A 20,776-nucleotide genomic window follows, 5' to 3' on the forward strand; every position below is an offset into this window, starting at 1 on the left:
ACCAGTTACTACATTTCATAGTGACTTGAGTGTTGTCCCTCCTCAGATAGCAAGACATAGCTTCAGGTGTCGTGGTATCCGCTGGGGTTGAGGTACACTCACCTGCTCCCTTGCAGTCCTAGTCCTTCTACCCTTTTTTGGACAGAACTTCCTAAGAAAAGCATCCCCAAAAATAAAATCCACTTCCAAATCTGCTTCCCTCTCTCTCTTCAGCCTCTTATAATTTTCTCTTGCTCTCCCTTTTGGGGAGTTTGAGGCTGAGAGCTAGGGAAAGCCATACTTAAGCTTGTATAAAGGTAATTTGTGTCTGCATTTTATTTTGCATCACTGCAATTTACCCAAGTGACCTTAGTTCAGCCTCCCACTCTGGATGGGAGTGGAAATGGCCATTACCAAGCTTTCACTTTTTCACGGGGCCTTTGCAGTGTCTCAGTCATGTCTAGTGCTCTTGCCAGAGTCTCAATGAGGCTAGATAATTCCCCAAGGACACACTGGATTCAGGATTATGCCAAGGTCTCAGTAAATGTCAGAAATTTTCACTACAGACCTAGTGCCTCTAAAGATTCTTGCTGAGTCTCATGTAAGTGTTCTTACTGTGGAAATGTAAAGACAGAAAATTTTTCTGGTGAGCAAACTCCCAGAGAATACTAGGTGCCTTATTTCTCACTGCTGGAATTCTGCATTTTCTCCCAGAAAATATTAAGATAACTAATGCATGCTTGGCCAGAACTCCTATCTGACCATTAACAAGAACACTTTACATTATAACCCAGTATATCCGACATAGTGATATAATGAACAACAATGTACCAATGGTGCCAGTGAGCTACTCTAACCTAATGGTATAAGTAAAGACAGCTGCTTAGACAAGCAACCATTTCATGTCTGCATCTTGCTTTCATTTTCATTTGTTTTCTTACAGCTGATGCCCAATGTGGTGCCTGAACATCTGAAACAGGGACCCTTCTGGATGTATTAATGGGGAAGGGAGTAGCTTATCACCTGGAGCAGGCTGATGCATGACTTTCATCAGCTGGTACTGATCCCCATTGGTAAGCTATGGGAAATTACCTATCTGATGCTCAACGATGTCATTGGGCTGACCTCTCCTATTTATTTTACAAGGCTGGACATGCCATATATAATGCAGACCTTGCTGCTTTGCTGGCAGAAGTAAGTTCTTGTTGCTCTTGGTACCCAGAAAGTAGTTTTATTCTTTTTCCTTTCTCCATGTTTTCATTAATACTCATTCTGGGTTTATTTGAGCTAGTGCCCACAGGTCTGAAAAGGTACTTGCTTGCATTTCTCATTTATTACTCTGCTTTGCCATTATGAGCAAATACATTTAAAAATGTATCAATTTTTAAACTATATGCCCCTTCATATATGTCCTATGCTTTTGAATAATTTTGTACTCATTGGATTGAATGTCAGGCTTACAAACAAACTATGAAATTGGCCTGTTATATGATGAAAAATATGTATTATAACTCTATGGAAATCAATATGCTAAATGAAGCACAAAAATTATCAAGTCATTCTTCACAATTGGGCTGCAAATGATTATTTATTAGTGTTACATCATAAAGGCTATAATAATCTTAAATATATATGTTGCTTTAATTTAAGTGAGAATAGTACCTCCAGTTCAAAAGAGTTATATTACCTTATAGACATCATTAAAAAGATCCAGGATTATGGAAGTTTAGATATATTGGATTAAACAACTAATCACTGGTCACAGGTGAGTGTTTACTAATACTGGGATTTTTTTTGTTGTTGTTGTTATTGTCAAAGCCTACCCTATTTTTTTCTCCACCAATGTTGAAAAACAAAACAAAACAAAACAAAAAATAAACCCCAAATGTTATCCCTCTAAAAGGCCACACAAAACAGAAAGAAGAAGAAGCTACAAGTGTGTGACTGTGGAAATGTAGTAAATAGTAAGTGTCTCTGATGAGCAAACTCCTGGAGAGTTGTCTTGTTTCCCACAGCTGGAACATTCTGCAGTTTCTCCCAGACACTATTATGATAACTAATGCATGCTCGGCCAGAACACCTAATGTACTAATGGTGCAGTGAGCTAATGTAAGCTAATGGTATAAATAAAGACAGCTGCTTAGACAAGCAGCCATTTTGCCTCTGCATCCTGCTTCCTTCTCCTTTTGTTTCCTTAAGTCTCAGGACCTTCCATAGTGTCATAGATGGGTGCACCAGGTTCTTCAATGTTTTACTAGTTCTTTGCCTTCTCATGCAGTCATTGGAGCTTAGCAACATTGCCCCATTCACAGTCATGCATAGTGCCTGCCCCTGAGCCTTCATGATGTCAAGATTTTTCTTCAATGTATCCATATCTTTGGTATTTTCTTAGTATGAGTAAATCTCATGGCCAACCCTAGCATCTAAAAAGATCAGGGCCTACCCAACTGCCTCAGGAGGACCCAAGGACTTCTCCAGAATTTCAATTATGTTTAGAAAGGTCCTCATGGGTCTTCATGGTGCTCAGATTATTGCCCAGGTTTTAGAATAGGCTAATGTTCTACAAAATCTCAGAGTTGTCAAGTTCATTCACTGTTGACTCAATAGTGTTCAAAATCAGAGTATTAGAGGGCTCAGGGTCTTCCTTAGGTTGACAATGTATGCATGGCCTTCCCCAAAATCTCAGTGGTTTCATTGCCTTTCCAGAACTCAGTGAAGCACAGCACCATTCCCAAGGTCTGTAAGATCTCTGGGCCTTCCTGGAGGTTCTCAGTAGGTGCCAATGTTTTCTCTAGGGGCTCACTGAGTTTCAGAGCTATTCTCAGAGTCCCCTTCTCTAAGGGTTTTTAACACCTTCTCTATGAGGCTCAGTGCTATTGGGATTTCAGTGATGCTCACTGCTTCTCCCAGCCTCAAAGTTAGTCTCTGAATCTTTCCCAAGCAAACAGTAGGGTTTTTCAGAGATTCTTATTGAATCCCAGGGAATTGCCCAGAGTCTCTGTGGAGCTCAGTGCCATTTCCAGCATCACAGTTGTGCTCAGCATTTTCCCCAGGATTTGATTTTATATCAGGGCCTTCCCAAGAGTCTTAGTGAGAACTAGGGTCTTCCTTTCTATTTCAGCAGGTTTAAGGACTCTTCAAAGTATCTGGTTGTGCTTAGATTCTTCTACAGTATTCTAGATAACTAATGGCCTTCATTAATGACTCAATGGGGATTAGTGTCTTACCAGTGTGTCATTGAACTTCTGGGACTTTCCCATTGTCACACTGATGCTCTGGGAAAGGCACCACACTCCATTGAATCAGTATAAAATGCTGTGAGGCTCTTTAGAGATGTGCAAAATCTTTCAATTCCTGTGATACTTTGGGAAGAGTCCTGCACCCAAGAGACATTGCTCTGAGTCACACTGAATTTCAGTGTATCCTTTGTACTATCGATATTCAGTGGAAGGCACTGAGGGCCACTAATGAGCATGAGAAAGCCATGAGCTTCATTGTTGATCTCAAAAAGCTCAGAGACACAAGGAGACCATGGAAAAGGTCCACAACTCTTGTTATAGTTTTGATGTAAGGTGTACTCCAAACCTTTACATATGAGACAATGCAAGAAGGTTCAGAGGAGAAATGATTGTGTCTTAAGAGCCTCAACATACTCAGTGATTCAGTCCCCTCACTTGGATTAACTGAGTGGTCACTGAAGGCTGTTGAGGTGTGGCTGGACGAGTTGGGACTTTTGGAGCATGGCTTTCTGATATATATTTTGTATCTGGTGAATGGAGTTATCTTCTGCTTTCTGTTGGCCATGTGATTTTGTTTCCTCTGCCACACTCTTTCACCATTGTCACGAGGGGGCAAAATTGTGATGTATGCAGTCGAGGGGAGAAATAAAGGATGTCCATGCACTTCTGCCCCTTTCAATGATTTATTTACTCAAATTACTCAATGCAATTTTATTTTATATCTTTTTAATCAAGAAATGACAATTCTTAATGCTCGGCCCTGCAGTAAACATAATGAATTCACAGCAAACAATTCTAGATTAATTAATTCACAGCAAACAATTCTAGATTTTTTCTAAGCACTGAAAAACACACTTAATCATAATAGTCTAATGACATACAATTCTTTTTCAAGCCTTAGGCTTTAAGTCCAGCAGATGCACTTTCACTCAGAACTGGTGATCAGGTCTGGAACCAAGGCAGGCTTTCCTGGTATGGAGTGGATGACCCATTGAGGAGAGAGCCATAGGGAGAAGTTGTGGCTCTTATCAAGGTCCAGATGAGGTGGTAGAGATTGAGAGTGGTGAGGAACATGCAGAGGCTCAGGAAATGATGACAAGTGATGGGATGTCAGGTCCTCATCAGGCTCTCCAACTTGAGTGCATCCTTGTTTCGGCTGCTGAATTCCTGTTCTTTTGCTCTATTATTTATACAAAATTTTGAGGCTTCAACCACCCTTTAAATCCCTATCAGCCACCCCCATATTTCTCAGTGACATCATTTACCCTGTGGTCAGAAACATCTGGTCTGGTGGTCTCCACCCTGATGATCTTGGTGTTCCTCTTATGAGGACAGCCTGCCAGGGGCTTCACTCATGTTTAATAAGCATTTTGAGCTTTTTGGGAATGGTGGGAGGAATATTGAGATGTGTAGCAGTGCAGATGGAAAATGCTTTAGATTGTTGTAAGTAGAGATTAATGGCTGATTCTGGTGGGAGCTCAGAAGACCAGAATGGCAATAGGACACCGGTCAGTGAAGACCAGGCTCAAGAGGGTTTTAAAATGGAGAAATTTATTGGAATTTAAAGTTGAGGCCATTCTTGTTATGTTCTGGTTGAGAAGTATCTGCATTTTGCCCAGGCCCTGAGACTTTCAATGGGGCTAATTTTAGAAGTGATGGATTTTTTTCTTAGTTGTAGATGAACACAATAATTTATTTTTATTTATTTCTTATTGATGCAGTGCTGAGGATTGAATCTAGTGCCTCACACATGGTAGGTGAGTGCTCTGCCACTGAGCCACAACCTAGCCCCAGAAGTGACTTCCTTATGTGATGGAAGAAATGTCTAGGAAGCATAGCATTCAGACCATGACAGAGATATTGCTGGCACCTTTTAGCCAAATTTATTGTAATATTCAGGAGAAGAAAGCAGAGCAGAAATATTTGGAAAAAGTTAACTTGAGAGTTCATAAAACTAAGGCTAAGGAAGTTTCAGTTGCTAAACTCTTACCGCCACTACAAAAATGCTAAAGACTTTGAACAGAGACAACAAGAAAAATGGTTTAAGGGCTTCCCAAATTCTGGCAAGTCTACACTCCAAGCTCCTGGGAGTAAAGGTGAGAAACAAGAGGGGAAACCTTCTCACCCAACGGGGCCTAGAGAGTGTTTTCCACAGGCTCAGCTACCCAAACACTCAGAGGCTGCTGAAGCCAGGGTCCCTGAAGGCTTGGTTATTGCTCAACATGGTGGCAGTCCTTGGAACCAATCATGAGGTTCTTGTTCTGCATGAATGCAGGATGCTGGAGTTAGGGATTTATGGAGGGTTCTTCCTTGGTTTCAAAGGAAGGCCTGGAAACCAGACAAAGTGCAACAGGATTGGAGTCCCTGCAGGCACCTGAGAAGTCAAAGCCTGCAGATATGAGGAGGAAACTGAAGCTGCAGTGGAGACAAACCTCCTCATTAAGAAATGCCAGTAACATGGACATCATTCTTGGAAAGCTGCAGGAATTGAGCAGAGACAAGCCCACAGAACAACCACTTGGGCTATAAGCAACAAGGCCACAGGGGCAGGGAGACACAAGACCTTTGGGAAGAACATCATGATGCCACGTGTTTCAGATGTGGACACAGAACTAGAGGACCTGTTTGACCAGGTGGAGTTTGGTCTTGCTCTGATCCTATCCCTTCTCTCTATTCCCCTAATTTTTTGAGTGAAAATGTTTACTTTGTACCCATTATATATTGGGTAATTGTAAATTGCTTTTAATTTTACAGAAGCTCACAATGAAAGATTGTATTGAGCCTCAGAGAAGACTTTGGACTTGAACTCTGAGCAGTCTTGGAACTGTTGAGATCCTGGAGACTCTTGGGAATGAACAAACTGTACTTTGCATTGTGAGATGGTTGTGAGCTTTTGGGGGCCAGGTGTGGAATGTTAGGTTTAGAATGTGGGGTGTTCCCCAAAAGCTCACATGTGAGACAATGCAAATAGGTTCAGAGAAGAAATGATTAGGTCCTAAGAGCATTACTTCAATAAGTGAGTTAATTGCCTGATAGGAATTAACTGAGTAATAACTGAAGGCTGGTAGGGTGTGACTGGGGAGGTAGGACATTGGGGGCATTTCTTTGGGGTATATAATTTATTTTATTTTTATTTTTTGTAGTTGTAGATGACAGCATGTCTTTATTTTATTTTTTATATGGTGCTAAGGGTCGAACTCAGTACCTCATGTGTGTAAGGCAAGCACTCTGCCACTGAGCTATAGAACCAGCCTGGGGTATATATTTTGTATCTTGTGAGTGGAATTTTCTCTCTCTCCTTCCTATTCTTCCTGTGAGCTGCTCCACTCTTCCATCATGATTTCTGCTCCACCTTGAGCCCTGAGGAGTGGAGCCAGTCTTCTCTGCACTAAGACCTCTAAAACTTTGCACCTTCAAATAATCTTTTCCTCCTCCACAGTTGTTTTGTTCAGGTCCTCACATTAAACCAGCAAAAAAGCTGACTAAAACAACTCAACTTAGATGCTAAAGAAGTCCCCAAACACCACTGAGAAGCTGTTTAAGGCCTTTAGCCTCATGGAAGACCCAGGGACAATAAATAAATAAATAAATAAATAAATAAATAAATAAATAAATAAATAAATAAATAAATAAATAAATAAACTGAAAGACTCCCTGAGCCCCTGTAAGCCATTGGGGTAAGCACTGAGCCACACTGAGACCCTAGAGAAAGCCCTGAGCTTACACTAATACGACATGTGGTGACCCAAAATCCACTGACACTGCAGAAGACCCCAGCACTACAGAGACAATAGGAATCTCCATGAATTTTTTTTTGTTTTCATTTTTTATTAATTGCACATGACAATACAATGATTTTGACATATCATACATTTGAATCAAATAGGTATAATTTCTTATTCTCCCTGAGTTTTAATGGCACACTGGGCAAGATATTATTCCCCACTGAGAAACTGGGGAAGGCCATTCTTTACACAGGATACTCTGGAAGAATCTAAGTTCCACTAGATAATGTGCAGAGTTCTTTAAGCCACTAATAGTAGGGTAGGCCCTAGGCTGCACTAAGACCCCTGGGAAGGCCCTGACACACAGTCAACCTCTGAGGAAGATGCTGAGCACCACTGTGATGGTGGGAATGGCACTTAGCTCCACAGAGACCCTGGGCAAGGCCCTTGGATTTATGGAGAAATCCCTGAGCCTGAACCCAGTGATTCCTTTGGGAATTTTCAGAGACTTGCTCTGAGGCTGGAAGAAGCACTGGGCAAAACTGACACTCTGAGAATAGCACTGAGCCTCATGGAGAACATGTAAAAGATCCTGAAGACAAAGAGGACTCTGAGGATGGCTCTGAAGCTGTATGGGCCCCAGGAAAAATCAATAAGACCTATTGAAACTGTGTGAAGTTCCTGAGTGTAGTGGCTACCCCTCCTCCACCAAAGAACCTTAATTAAGCTTCTACAGGTACCTTCAACATATGTGTTCTTATTAAGAGAATCTCAGAAAAAAATTCTGCAAAAAAAAAAAACCCAAATGTGGTTAGACTTCCTATTTCCTGTTATTGGGTCTTGTAAAAGCTAAGTTTGGCAAAAGACTTTGTGATGTTACTTTTGCTTTTGTGGTAAACCATATAACCTCTGACTCATCTAAGAAAAAAAGTGAGACAAAACCACTCTCTATGAACTCAAAGAAAAAAGAATGATTTATGCCTTCTATCTTGGAGGGGAGAGGCTTTGACAGGCACTGCATATTGTAGTGACCTGGACATTGCCCTGGTCCTGGAAGTTTGAAGGCAGGTCTTCCGATGTAGGCCTCTCAGTTCATGGCTCTTTGGGTCAAATTAAACTCACTTGTCCTTTGTAACCCTGCCACTTCTGACCTTTTTTGAATGGAACTTTCTAAGAATAAGGGTCCCTCAATAAAAATTCCATACCCGAAATGCTCACTCTCTCTCACCTGCCCCTCATGACTTTCTCTTGCTCTCCCATTTGAGGAGCCTGAGGTAGAGAATGAAGAAACCATCCTGAAGCTTGATTAAAGGTAAAGTGTGAGTCTGTGTTTTCTTTGTTGTCCCTGGAAATTCACATGGGCAACCTTAAGTTAAGGTGCCCACGTGGAAGCAGTTGAGCTACACTCACCTGTTCCCTTGTAATCCTACCCCTTGTCTCATTTGAATGGCTTCTTCCCAATGAAAGGGTTCAACCTGTGCTCCTCTCTCTCTTTCCACAGACCCCAAGGTTGCAGGAGCCATCACAGAACCCAAAGAAAAAGATATTTCTCAAGAAACAGATATTTCTTTGCCTCTGTGTGGTTACTTCATGTCTCCCAGTTCACCTGGAGTGACTTTGAGTGTTTAATCATGAGACTTCTCAAAACATGGGTGTGTCTATGAAAGAAACATAAAGACATGAGTGCTGATATGAGATTAATACAAGATAAATGTCTCATCATCTGGAACATGTCAATGAATATCATGAAGATGCTAGAAATCAATAATCTCTCATGAGGAGGAGTCAGACTGAGAAGCTGTCCTCATAATAAGGCCTAAAAGGACAGAGAGGACAAAGCTAAATTTGGGAATGTAAATCTTTAACCTGGTCAGTTATCAAGAATGTAAACACAACATTTAGTTAAGCTACTTAATGCCACCTGATTTTTATAAAATTTTTTTTTATTGGAATGACCTCTGTTTTCATTTTAAGTGTATTTGTTAGGTATTCAAGATCAAGCTGGTCAAAGTGAACTTGTTCTTATCTATCATTAGGAGTCAGCTGAGTTCTCTTGGGGTCTCTGTTGGGAAACTAATGAGCAGCTGTTTAGCTCTGCTAATGCCATCCAGCAGGATAAGTCAAGGCCTCACTTACCATGTGGCTTCCCTTGGAAATATCAGGGATATCTCTCTTTTTCAATGACTCTCCTCTTTTGCAGTAAGTGTACTAATTGGATTTTTTTTAAAGATCCCAGTAATCCACCTGATAGAGAGGTCATGTGACCCAGAGTTGCAAAGCTCTTAGAGAATTTCCCTTGTTTCCTGGGCTCAAGCTGACTCAGATGGCAAGAGCTTAATATTGGGTTTCTTGCCCCCACCCCACCTTTTTAACCTTAATCTTTAAGCTTGATATTAAATATCCAGCAATCCAGTCTTAAAGTAAGTACTGGGCTTTAACTTTAATGTTTATAACTTTACAGTCATCTTTACCCCTTTTATTTAATTGGGGTCTCTATTAGTATTGGAAGTTAGCATTATATAATATCTGTCTATAAATGATGGCCTTATATTTCAAATTAAATTTAGGTTGTTATATTTGAAGTTGTACCTTTGTAAGGCACTAACATATAGCAGTTAAAGTTTACAAGAAAAATTTAAAATGAAATAAATAAGAGTAAAAACTCTTGAAATTAACAAGAGTAAAAAAATTATTTAGTTTATACATAATCTTAAACCTTAGCTGAGTTATACATTATATCCTATGTTTGAGACCACAGTAATCTTTAAAATAAAATATCAATCATTTGAATCAAACATTAAGTGAAATGAGTCTGGCCTGATTGTGTTAGTTAACACAATATGACATTATCTAAAAAAAGAATTAAAGAAAGGCTAAGAAAGTTTTAACTTTCTTTTTGTGGAAAAAGTGGAAAAATGTTTTACAAGATTACTCTTTAAGTAGATCAGTCCCTCATTATCTTTTAGAAATACATTTACATTTTTATCTCAGTGTAACAAGTAACATATGGTTTATATTTGGTTACAGAACATTCAATGATATAAATAAATCCCCAATAATATTTGTTATCCTTATAAGTCTAAAATTACCATTAGAGACAACTTTAGTTTGGAGACCACTAGCTTGATAAAAATGTTCTTTCAAAACTTTTACTTTCAGGGCTGGGGTTGTGGCTCAGCAGTTGTGCACTCACCTAGCATGTGTGAGAGAGGCTCTGGGTTCAATCCTCAACACCACATATAAATAAAATAAACATATAAAAAATTTTTAAAAAGTTTTACTTTAAAGACTTCTATACCTCATATATATTAACACATTTAATATACAAAGAAGTGTAACAGTGCCATAATTACATTGATGTTTATATAGTAATCAAGTTTAGCTTTTAAAGAAAAATCTAGACTCTGTAACTTAGTACAATACTCTAAAATAAAATGTAAACCCTGATTTTAACACTAATTGCTCTAGATAGTAAAACTTAATAGATTCAATGTTAAGAGTCAATTAATATTTGAAGAAATCCTTGTCATTTCAACATTCGTATTAAACTTTGGTTTATATCAGTACATTAATAGTTGACTTTAGGGAAACTTGAGTAGATTTAACTGATTGTGTTACTTATGTATAACCAACTTAATTGCACACAAACCTTTTAAAATTTACCCTTCATTTATATAGACATTTTATCACTTAATTATATTGTCTCTTTCTTTTAAATTTAGATGTATTACAACTTTACTACATGAAGACTCTCTTACCCAGTGGAAGGTCCTTGGTTAGCATCTGGATGACCATCTTAAGCAACAGCTTCCATCTTAAGAAAAAGGTTTGCTTTCCCACCCAATGGTAACTGACCATTCTTTCATTATTCAGCCAACATTATCCTTTGTACTCTAATAATGTCAAAATTAATGTAGAACACAGGAACCTATTTCTTCTTTCATAGCCAGCTTATTAACTTCCAATACCAGAAGGGCCATGACTGAAAGGGCCCATAGCAAGGTGGTCAGCCTTTGGCTACAGAGTCCAGCTGATTAGATAGATAGGCCACTGGACGTGCCATGTTCCCAGCATTTGAGTCAGGACCCCTACAGCTATTCCATACCATTCATGGACATACAGGAAGAAGGCTTTGTGAGGTCAGGGAGTCCTAGTCCAGGTGCATTGGTGAGTGCTTCTTTAGTGTCCTCAAAGGCCTTTTGTTTTGTTTGCCCCCCAAACAGCAGATCCTGTTCTTTCCTTTCTGGGCCTTCACAGAGGGGTTTTGCCATTACTGAAAAGTTGGGGATCCATACACAGCAGAATTCAGCAGCACCAAAGATCTCTGATTTGACAGCAGGTTGAAGGGACTGGAATTGAGCAGGTCACCTGTTTCCTCTTGTAGCCCAGTTGCCACTGTCCCTGAGTCATACAGAAACCAAGGTACTTGACTTTTCTTGACAAATCTGGGCTTTCCTCTTTGAAACTTTGTAAAACTCTCTTACATAGGAGAGTGAGAAGCAGCTGTATTCTTTTTATGCCATCTTCTCTGGTTGATCCAGCCAGGAACAGATCATCTACATATTGGAACAATGTGCATCCACATTGTTTTGCAGGAAAGGCTTTTAAGTCAGAGGCCAGCACCATCCCAGAGATGGTTGTTGACTTTTTGAAACCTTATGGTAACCTAGTCTAACCAATTGGCCTTTGTTCACATTGGAGTCTTCTCATTGGAAGGCAAAGTGTGGCTGATTCTGTGGTACAAGTTGCATGCAAAAGAAGGCATCATTAGGATCCAGACATGTGAAATAGCCTGCCTCAGTTGGGGGCAGACTTAGCAGACTATGTGGATTGTGGAACACGGGATGTAAGGTGACTGTGGCTTGATTTTCTGCATGTAAATATTGGACTAGCCAATAATTATCAGTTTCTGGTTTTTGGACAGGCAAAAGATGTGTATTTCATGGTGATTGTTGAGTTCTGAGAATTCCATATTGTAAAAGAGTGTCCAAATGTTTTTGAATTCCATGTTTTGCCTTATAAGGAATATGATGTCATCTCAGGTGTACTGGTTTGGCTTCAGGCTCAAATTTCATCACCACTGGGAGAAAGCTTTTGGCTAGTCCAGGTGGGTTGGCCTCTGTCTATACTTCTTGTAGTTGGAAAGGGATGTCTGTTTCCTGTTGTGATGTTTTTCTACTAGGCTGAAGAGGTGCCAGTCATCTTTCTAGGGAATTATGAGGGTTAAAATATTTGCTTCAGGTTTTCTCAGTGATATCAGTGACTGGCCTTTTGCATTAACAATTATCTGGGCTTGGAGCTTTCCTACCAAGTCTCAACCTATCAATTGAAGTGGGCAATCTGGCATGTATAGAAATTTTTGGACTACTTTATGACCTGATGAATTTCAATGATTTCAATGCTGTGGTAATAGGAAAGAATAATCTGTTTTGTTTCCTGGGGCCCCCACAATTGTGGCCTCTTTCTTTGAAAGTGGGCCCACAGGTTGGGTCACAGCAAATGTTGAGCCCTAGCATTCACCATAAAGTTCATAGGTTTGTTCCCTATAAGCATTTGAACCATAGGCTTCTGGTGGCCCCAAATAATGGAGCCCATTTAGTCATAGACCTCATCATAATTTTCCATGGCTTCCAGTCCCACAAAATTTTTCTCATGGGCATCACAGGGGTGTCTGTGGCATTGAGCATCATGGGGGACACATTTGCAGGACTGGTATCATCCTTGAATGACTTGGCTTCTCTTATCCAGGGCCTATCACAGGGTCTCTGTGGAGGTAATTGCCATTTCTAACATCACATTGGTGCTTGCCATCTTTCTCAGTGTGTTTGTGTGTTAGGGTCTTTCTAAATATTGTAGTGAGGCTTCAGGCCTATGGAACTATTTCAGTTACTATGAAATTGTGCACAACCTCCAGTGGTGCTCAGATACTTCCACAGTATTCTAGAAAAATAATGTCTTTCCCTAGTGACTCATTGGGGAATAGAGCCTTGTCCAATGTGTTGATGTACCATGGAGATACTCTCAGTGTCATAGTGGTGCTCAGGGCTTCCTCTTTCTTTTGTAGGCATTCAAGGTAGCACATGTTTCTTGGTATAAACTTGTGGCTTTCTCCAAGTTTCCAGTCTGGCTCAGTGTTTTTCCCAATGACTTACAGTGGTGACAGAAGTTTGTAGGGTCCTTTTTGAAATTTTAGATATAATTGAGTCTCAGATTTACCCCAGAGCATCTGTGATGCAAAAGGACTTCAGTATATAGATTTACAATGGGTTTCAGTGCCTCCACCAAAGTCAGTGTGGTGTTTTGAATCTTTTCCTCAGTTTCTGTGTGTCTGGGTACTTTTTCCAATTTTCAATGAAGGTCATGGCTTTTCCTTGTTCCTTAGTGGGCCTCAATGCCTTCCACAGTGTTCCCCAGGAACACTGTGTGACTCAGAACTGTACTTAACATTCCAGGTGTGTTCATATGATTTTCATGAGTTTGAGTGATTCAAAGGCCTTCAAAAGTGTCTTTTGGCATTTGGGCCTTCACTGGTTTCTAAGTGGTGTTGAGGCTTTCCCCAATGTATCACTGGTATTCAGGTCTTTGCAGCTCACTAAGCTGGGTCATGGACTCTGGTGTGCATTCAGTGTATGTGGGTCATGGCTCAGTTCCTAGTTTTCTCCAGTCTTACAGTCATGCTCAGGTTGTTCCCACAGATTTTTGGTGTTATTTTTCACTCCATTTGTTCATTCCATTGAGGTCTTATACATTCCCACCATCTCAGTGTCCTTTAGGATGTTTCCAGGTTTTCAAAGAGCCAAAAACTTTGTCCAGACCCTAGTAGAATTCAAGGCCATTACCAGGCTTTCTTTATTCTCAGTGCCTTTGGCAGAGTCACAGTCATTTTCAGTGCTTTTCCCAGAGTCTCACCACAGCTTAGATACACTAGGTTTAGAGTTTTTGCCAGGGTCTCAGTAATGTTGGCACATTTCCCAGGTTCTAAGTAGAGTTTGTTGGTATTTCAAGGATCAAAGTGTTGCACAGAATCAGCCCAGAATCTACTGAGTCTCAGGGCATTCCATGGTGCCCAGGGCCTTCTACAATGTCTTTAAGGTTATCATTGCCTTTCCAGCACTCAGTGAAGCTACAATCCTACCTGGTTACACTGATGATCATTGTCATTAAGAGATTGTTAATGACATTCAGGGTATCACTGGGGTTCACCATCTTTCCTAGTGTCAGTGTGCCTTATGTATACCCTAGAGTCTCAGGAGGACTCAAGAACTTCCCCAGAATTTTAATCCTATTTAAAAAATCCATATGGTCTTCAAATGCTTGTAATATTACCCCCAGTCTTTAGAAGAGGCTCAAGGTTTCAACAAGAGTCACAGATTTGTTAATTTCATTCACTGTTGTATCAATGGGGTTCAAAATAATCTTTAGATTCTCAGGAAGGTGGAGGCTCCTATCTTAGTTTGACAGGTGTGTGCACAACCTCCCCAAGATTCTTAGTGCTCTCATTTTCATCCTGCGCTTTCAGTGTGGATCAGCATGATTCCCAGGAAATGAATGTGTTTCAAATCCAACCTCAAAGTATTTTTTAATTTCAGGGTTTATTACAGGTTGTTTGTGAGGTTCAATGCAATTCTCAGAGTCTACTGGTGCTCAGTGTTTCTTCCAATCTTGAATTGAGGCACTGGACCTTCTGAAAGGTCAACTCTGTGTTCAGGGTCACTCAAGTTTTCTCAATGAATTTATGATGGGCCTTGCCCAGGATCTCTGTTCAGCTAAGTACCATTTCCAGCATCATGGTGGTGCTTGCCACTTTTCTCAGTGTTTGATTGTGTGTCAGGGCCTTCCCAAATAGTATAGTGAGGACTCAGACCTACAGTCCTATTTCAGTGAATATAAAACTCCTCTCAATATCTAGTGATGCTCATACACCATATTCTGGGGAAGTAATGGCCTTCCCTAGTGTGTCATTGGGGAATAGAGCCTTGCCCAGTGTGTTAGTGTAACATGGAGATACTCTCAGTGTCACAGTGGTGCTTGTGGCCTTTCCCCCTCATTGTAGCCATGCAGGGTAGCCCATTTTTCTTGGTGTGAACTCATGGCTTTCTCCAAGGTATTAGTCTGGCTCAGTGGTCTCCCCAATGACTACAGGGACTCAGAGAATTTTCTACAATCCTTTTTGAGATCTTAGGTATGATTGGATATCACGTTTTTCCCACGGACTCTGTGAGGCTAAAGCCCTTTAATATTTTGTCAGTGGAGATCATGGCCTCTACCAGTTTGTAAGTTTGGTTGTGGATATTTCCTAATGTCTGCTGTGTCTCAGTGCTTTTCTAGATGAACAATGAAACTCCTGGATTCCTGTGTTCCTCAGAAGGCTTCAGTGCCTTCCATTCTGTGTCTGTCGTTTTCCAGACAATTTCCTAGATTTCCACATGAATCAGGGCTGTCCATATAATTTCTGGGGTTTTCATACACTTTCCATCAATTTGTGTGACTCAAAGGCCTTCAAAGGTGTTTCTTGGCACTCAGGTCCCTCATTGGTTTTCAGTTGGTGCTCAGTGGTTTCCCAGTGTATCAGAGGACTTCAGGGCTTTTGCAGCTCACTAAGTAGTCTAATGGACTCTGGTAAAGATTCAGTGAGTTGTGGGTCCTGGCCCAGGTACTCAGAGCATTTCATGGTCTTCTTATTTCACAGTCATTCTTGGACTGTCCCTCCAGAGTGTCAGTGTTTTGCTTCTTTTCTGCCTGCATTCAGTTGTGCTCTTAGACTTTCCCCACATCTCAGTATAATTTTGATGTTCCCCAGTTCATCAAACTGACCAAAGCCTTGTCCAGGGCCTCTCTGGCAATTACCAGGCTTTCAGTCTTTCCAAGGCCTTTGCAGTGTCTCAGTCATGTTCAGTGCTATTCCCAGAGTCTTACCATGATTAAATAGCTCCCCAAAGACATACTAGTTTTAGAGTTTTTCCCTTATCTCAGAAAATCTCAGCACTTTTCCATCTTGTCAAAGAAGTTCATTGACATTCCCAGAGCCACAGTGTTGCTCAGGTTCAGACCAGAATATTACTGGGTCACAGGGCATTCCCCAGGGTACATTGCGCCCAGGCTGTTCTACATTGTCTTATTCTTGTCCTGCTCCCCAGGCACTCAGTGCAGCTGTAGTCTTCCCAAGTTACACTGATTATTAGGGCATCTGTTACTGCCTTATGACACTCAGGGCATCAGAGTGACTCAGGATATTTTTTCCTCAGAGTCAGTGAGCCTCAGAACCTACCCTAGAGTCTCAGGAGGGCTCAAGGCCCTTTGCAGAATTTCAGTGTTGTTTCAACAGGTCCACATGGTCTTCATGGTCCTTGGAATATTGCCCTTCACAAGAGTCTTAGATTCATTAATTTCAATAATGGTTTTCTTGGTGTTGTTCTATATATTCCTAAGATTTTGGGGGAGTCAAAAGTTTCTTCCTTATGTTAACAGATGTGTGCACTGCCTTTTCAAGATATTTAGTGTTCTCATTGCCTTTCCCAATTCTCAGTGCAGATTGGAACCATTTACATTTTCACCATTTTCTCAGGACCTTTCCTCATGTCTCAATAAGTCTCATTGTTTTTTAAGGGGAACACTGAGTTTTAGGAACAACCTCAGGGTCTCCTACTGCTGTGGGGTTTTCTACAGGTTTTCCACAAAGCTCATCTGTATTCTCAGAGTCTCAATGTTTCTTCCAGGCTCAGAGTGATGCTGTAAGTAATCCTAAAGGAATCACTGTTTTCAGGGCCTTTCAGGGCTTCTCAATGAATCCCAGGATCCTGCCCAATGTCTCTGTTAAGCTAAGGTACATTGTAAGCATCACAGTGGTGCTCTGCATCTTTCTCAGAGTCTTATTGTGTGTCAGGTTCTTCCTGAGTTTCATAGTGAAGCCTAGGTTTTATCCTACTATTTCAGTATTTTGAAGAACTCTGTGTAATTTCTACTCATGCTCAGATTCTTCCACTGTATTCTGAGAATAATAATGGCCTTCCACAGGGTCTCAAAAAGGAATAGAGGTTTGCTCATCACTGTAACAGAGATACATTCTCATTTTCATAGTGGTTCTTAGGGTTTTCCTCCATATCAATGGAACTTTGGGCAACCCCATGTTTGTTTGTTTGTTTGTTTGTTTGTTTCTTTCTTTCTTTCTTTCTTTCTTTCTTTCTTTTGAGAGAGAGAGAGAGAATTTTTTAATATTTAGTTTTTAGATTTTTTGGTGGACACAAGATCTTTATTTTTATTTTTATGTGGTGTTGAGGATCGAACCCAGCACTGCGCACATGCCAGGCAAGTGCGCTACTGCTTGAGCCACATCCCCAGCCCTACCCCATGTTTCTTGATGTAAGCTCAGCACTTTCTGCAGGGTCTCAGTCTCACTCAGTGTCTTTCATGGGCTCAGGGTGTTCTCTAGTATTTTCACTGAGATCTTAGTTATGATTGGGTCTCAGACTTTCCAGAGAGCTTCTGTGAGGATAAAGGCCTTGAATAAGTAGTTTTACTGTGGGGTTCAGGGCCTCCACAAGGGTCAATGTGTTGCTGTGGGTCTTTTCCAGGATTTCCTCGTGTTTCAGTCATTTTCCAGCTCAGCTAGAAAGCTCATGGCTTTCCTATGTTCTTTAGTAAGTCTCAATGCCTTCCATATTGTATCTGTAGTTCTCAGGACAATGTCCAGAATTTCAGTGTGACTGAAGTTCTGTGTTCAAAATTTCAGGACTGTCCATAATATTTCAGGTATCTTCAGATGCTTTTCATGAATATGTGAGCTTCAAAGGCCTTCAGAAGTGTCTCTTGCCATTCAAGGCCTTTACTTTTTTTTCTAATTGGGGCTCAGAACTTTTCTTGTAACATTACTCTAATTCAGAGTGTAAGGATTCTGGCTGTGGAGATGTACAGGACAGCATTCCTCTGGTGAGCAAACTCTCTGTGGGTCAAAATCGCCTGTTTTCCATACTAGAACTATTCTGTAGATTTCTCTCAAGTAACTCATAAGGTAACTAATACATGGGCAATGCCTAGCTACTGTGGCCATGCCCTGCATGAGGAGGCTCTGTGCTAGAGTCTTATCAGCCTTGACCTTCATCTTAGGTGCTCAGCTCCTGGGAATAAAGGAATTCTCTTACTAGACAACCACAATTTTTCACCAAGCTAAACTGTCCACATCACAGTACCTTTAAACAATGGACTTTCTTGAGAGCTACATGAAACTCCTAACCTTGCACATTACAACTAATGTATGTAACTGAGAAATAAGCTGCATAATGTTGCTGACTCTGCAACTGCCTAGTGACACAATGAACAGTAATGAAACTCTGATGCCAGTGATCTAATGTGGCCTATTGATATAAAGCTTCCAGCCAGACAAGGGGCCTTTTCTGCCTTTCTGCCACTCTGCCATCCTGCTGTTCTGCCACTTTGCCTCTGCACCTTGCTCTGTCTCCTTTTGTTTTCTTTACATCAGAATTTTTGCAGGCCACTAAAGAGACTCATGGACTCTGGTTTATTCAGTGTCGAGTGGGTCATTGCCCAGAGTCTCAATACAATTCCTGGTCCTCTCTATTTTCACATTCATGTTCAGGGCATTCCCACAGATTCTTAGTATTTCATTCCTTTTACTATGCTTTCCATTGACCTTTTGTACATTCCCACAATCTCAGTGTGTTTCAACATATTCCCCAGGTTTTCAAAGAGCTGTGACCTCACCCAAGCCCTCAGTGAAACTCATGGCAATTAGCAGACTCTCTGTTTTACTCAGGGCTTTCTGCAGTGTCTCAGTGTTTTTCAGTGCTATTCCCAGAGTCTCTCCAGTTTCACAAGGTGACCAGCACCTCACCAGGATAATTCATCCTCTGAAGGAAGGGATAAGCCATCTGAAAAGTTAAAGTCTGAAGTAATTAGTGAAGAAAGAATAGAAAATTAGAATTACTTTTGGAAAGCATGGAGCATCTGAGAGGTCAAGTTCACACAGGAGCTGGAGCTCTGCTTTTTAAAAAATAGCTCTGTTTGTTTACTTAAGGGTGTAAATCAAAGGCAAGGAAAAGATTTGTGTGAGTGGAGGTTTTCTTCATGGTGTCTTGCAGTCAACATGTTCATTTGCATCCTGGGAAGCCACACTTATCTTTGGGAGTCTGCGTGGCTAGGTGGTGGCAACAGGTCACCAGTGGTGTGTGTAATCTGGCAGAGCTGAATAGAGCTCACGTGTCTCTCAGCAGTCTTAACCAGCAGTATGACCACTGAAAGTTTTCTATTCATTGGCTATGATGTCAATTTGGTTCATACACAGTTTATGAATGAGTCTTTATGTCTTTCTCATATTTAATTTTTTAATACAAATGAGGGATAATTACTTTGAGTTCCTGGATCCTTGTTCTGAGGGTAAGACAACCCATTATCATGATATAACAAGAATTATTAGCAAACATAGCATTTCAGTAATATACCATGTAGAATGTTTCAAGGTTGGAAAGCCAATTAATTTCATCAGCTACAGATACAGGTCCATGAGATTGGTTCTGTTTTTCTGAATATCCTGAATGCTCTAAGGCTCAAGCTATTATTATTAGTATGTCATATATCCAACAGATGATTTCTGAGTTTTTCCCAATTTTATTGGGAAGTATGATATTTGGCTCTAGTAACACATACCTACTTATAATTAACATGGAGTTTAAGCCTTTGGACAAATTCCGAGAGCAGAAACCTCATTATCAATATTTATAACAATAGTTTTTAAAGTATTTGATTTAGTTTTAATCTCTTCTTTAATAATTACTTCATTCTATAGGACTTTGGATATATTTTGAGCCAAATTATTAAGTAAATGAGCTTTGTTAGATTACATTTCTTACAATTTACAGGACATCTATCATCCATTTGTGCTTAATTTTACATTTCTAAAACTTACAATGTAAGAGAATTGAATATAGGCTTGCAGGCCATAGCAGGAACCCTCCTTGTAGTTTCTGCCTATTAAGTTAGGTATGGATCCATGTAAGATGAAGAAAATCTTAGGCAACAATTAAATGCCAGAGATCATTTATAATATTATCTTTCCTAAAAGTTAGAATATTACCAAAGAAACTGCTATGGGTCGTAGTATCATGACAGAATGGATTATGTTAATAGGAAACATATAAAATCCTGAAAGAGTAAATTAAGATATACAGGACCCAAATTATCATCAAATAAGGAATAACTGCTATAAATCCAAATACAAATTACTGATCTTTCTAGTGTAACATCAATCAGTTTGCCAGACCTTAACTTGCCCTTTATTACATGGTGGCAAAGCAATAGGGAGTAATCTAAATCATTTGGATTTTTAAAGAATCAGAACAACTGTATATCTAATTTTATTTTTATACTCTGAAGATTGTTCAAGATAACTCAATAATTTTCCTAGCTTCTTAGATATCTTGTTATATTAAAAATTCAAATGAAACATGGTGGCCTGCAATTTTTTTTTTAAAGAAAAAGCAAAACACATTCAGTGGCAGTGCTTCCACGTAAAGCCCTCCTGGCTTTGGATTTTGGTAGGAAGTGGCACCTTCACAGGTACCCTAGAATCCAGGAAGTGCTCAAGGCCTTCCCCAGAACTTCTGTCTTGTTTAGAAAGGTCCTCGTGGTCTTCATGAGACTTTGAATAGACCTCAGTGTTCAGAAGAGTATTATCAAAAGTCTCAGATAGATCAGGTTCATTCATTGTGGTCATAATAATGTTCAAAACATTCTTACAAATCTTCAGAAGTTGAAGTCCCTTCCTTAAGTTGACAGATGTGGGTACAAACTTCCCATGACTCTCAGTGTTCTCCTAGTCTT

At 40.2% G+C, this 20,776-nt stretch overlaps 1 protein-coding gene across 27 annotated transcripts in view; it reads left to right on the forward strand.

The window, feature by feature from the left end:
• The window catches only part of LOC110597052 (uncharacterized), a 268,944-nt gene that overhangs the window by 209,393 nt on the left and 38,775 nt on the right, over positions 1–20,776 (forward strand). For 18 of the 27 annotated variants that reach the window (XR_013437304.1, XR_013437306.1, XR_013437303.1 and 15 more), the window contains 3 exons: positions 923–8,812; positions 8,980–9,142; positions 10,666–10,769. The gene's annotated coding sequence lies outside the window, so the exon portion shown is untranslated. The remainder of the gene's footprint in view (positions 1–922; positions 8,813–8,979; positions 9,143–10,665; positions 10,770–20,776) is intronic. The other 9 variants (XR_013437291.1, XR_013437299.1, XR_013437294.1 and 6 more) reach the window with 8 other exon arrangements.

Source organism: Ictidomys tridecemlineatus, chromosome 4, assembly GCF_052094955.1.
Source record: "Ictidomys tridecemlineatus isolate mIctTri1 chromosome 4, mIctTri1.hap1, whole genome shotgun sequence".
Taxonomy (NCBI): Eukaryota; Metazoa; Chordata; class Mammalia; order Rodentia; family Sciuridae; genus Ictidomys; species Ictidomys tridecemlineatus.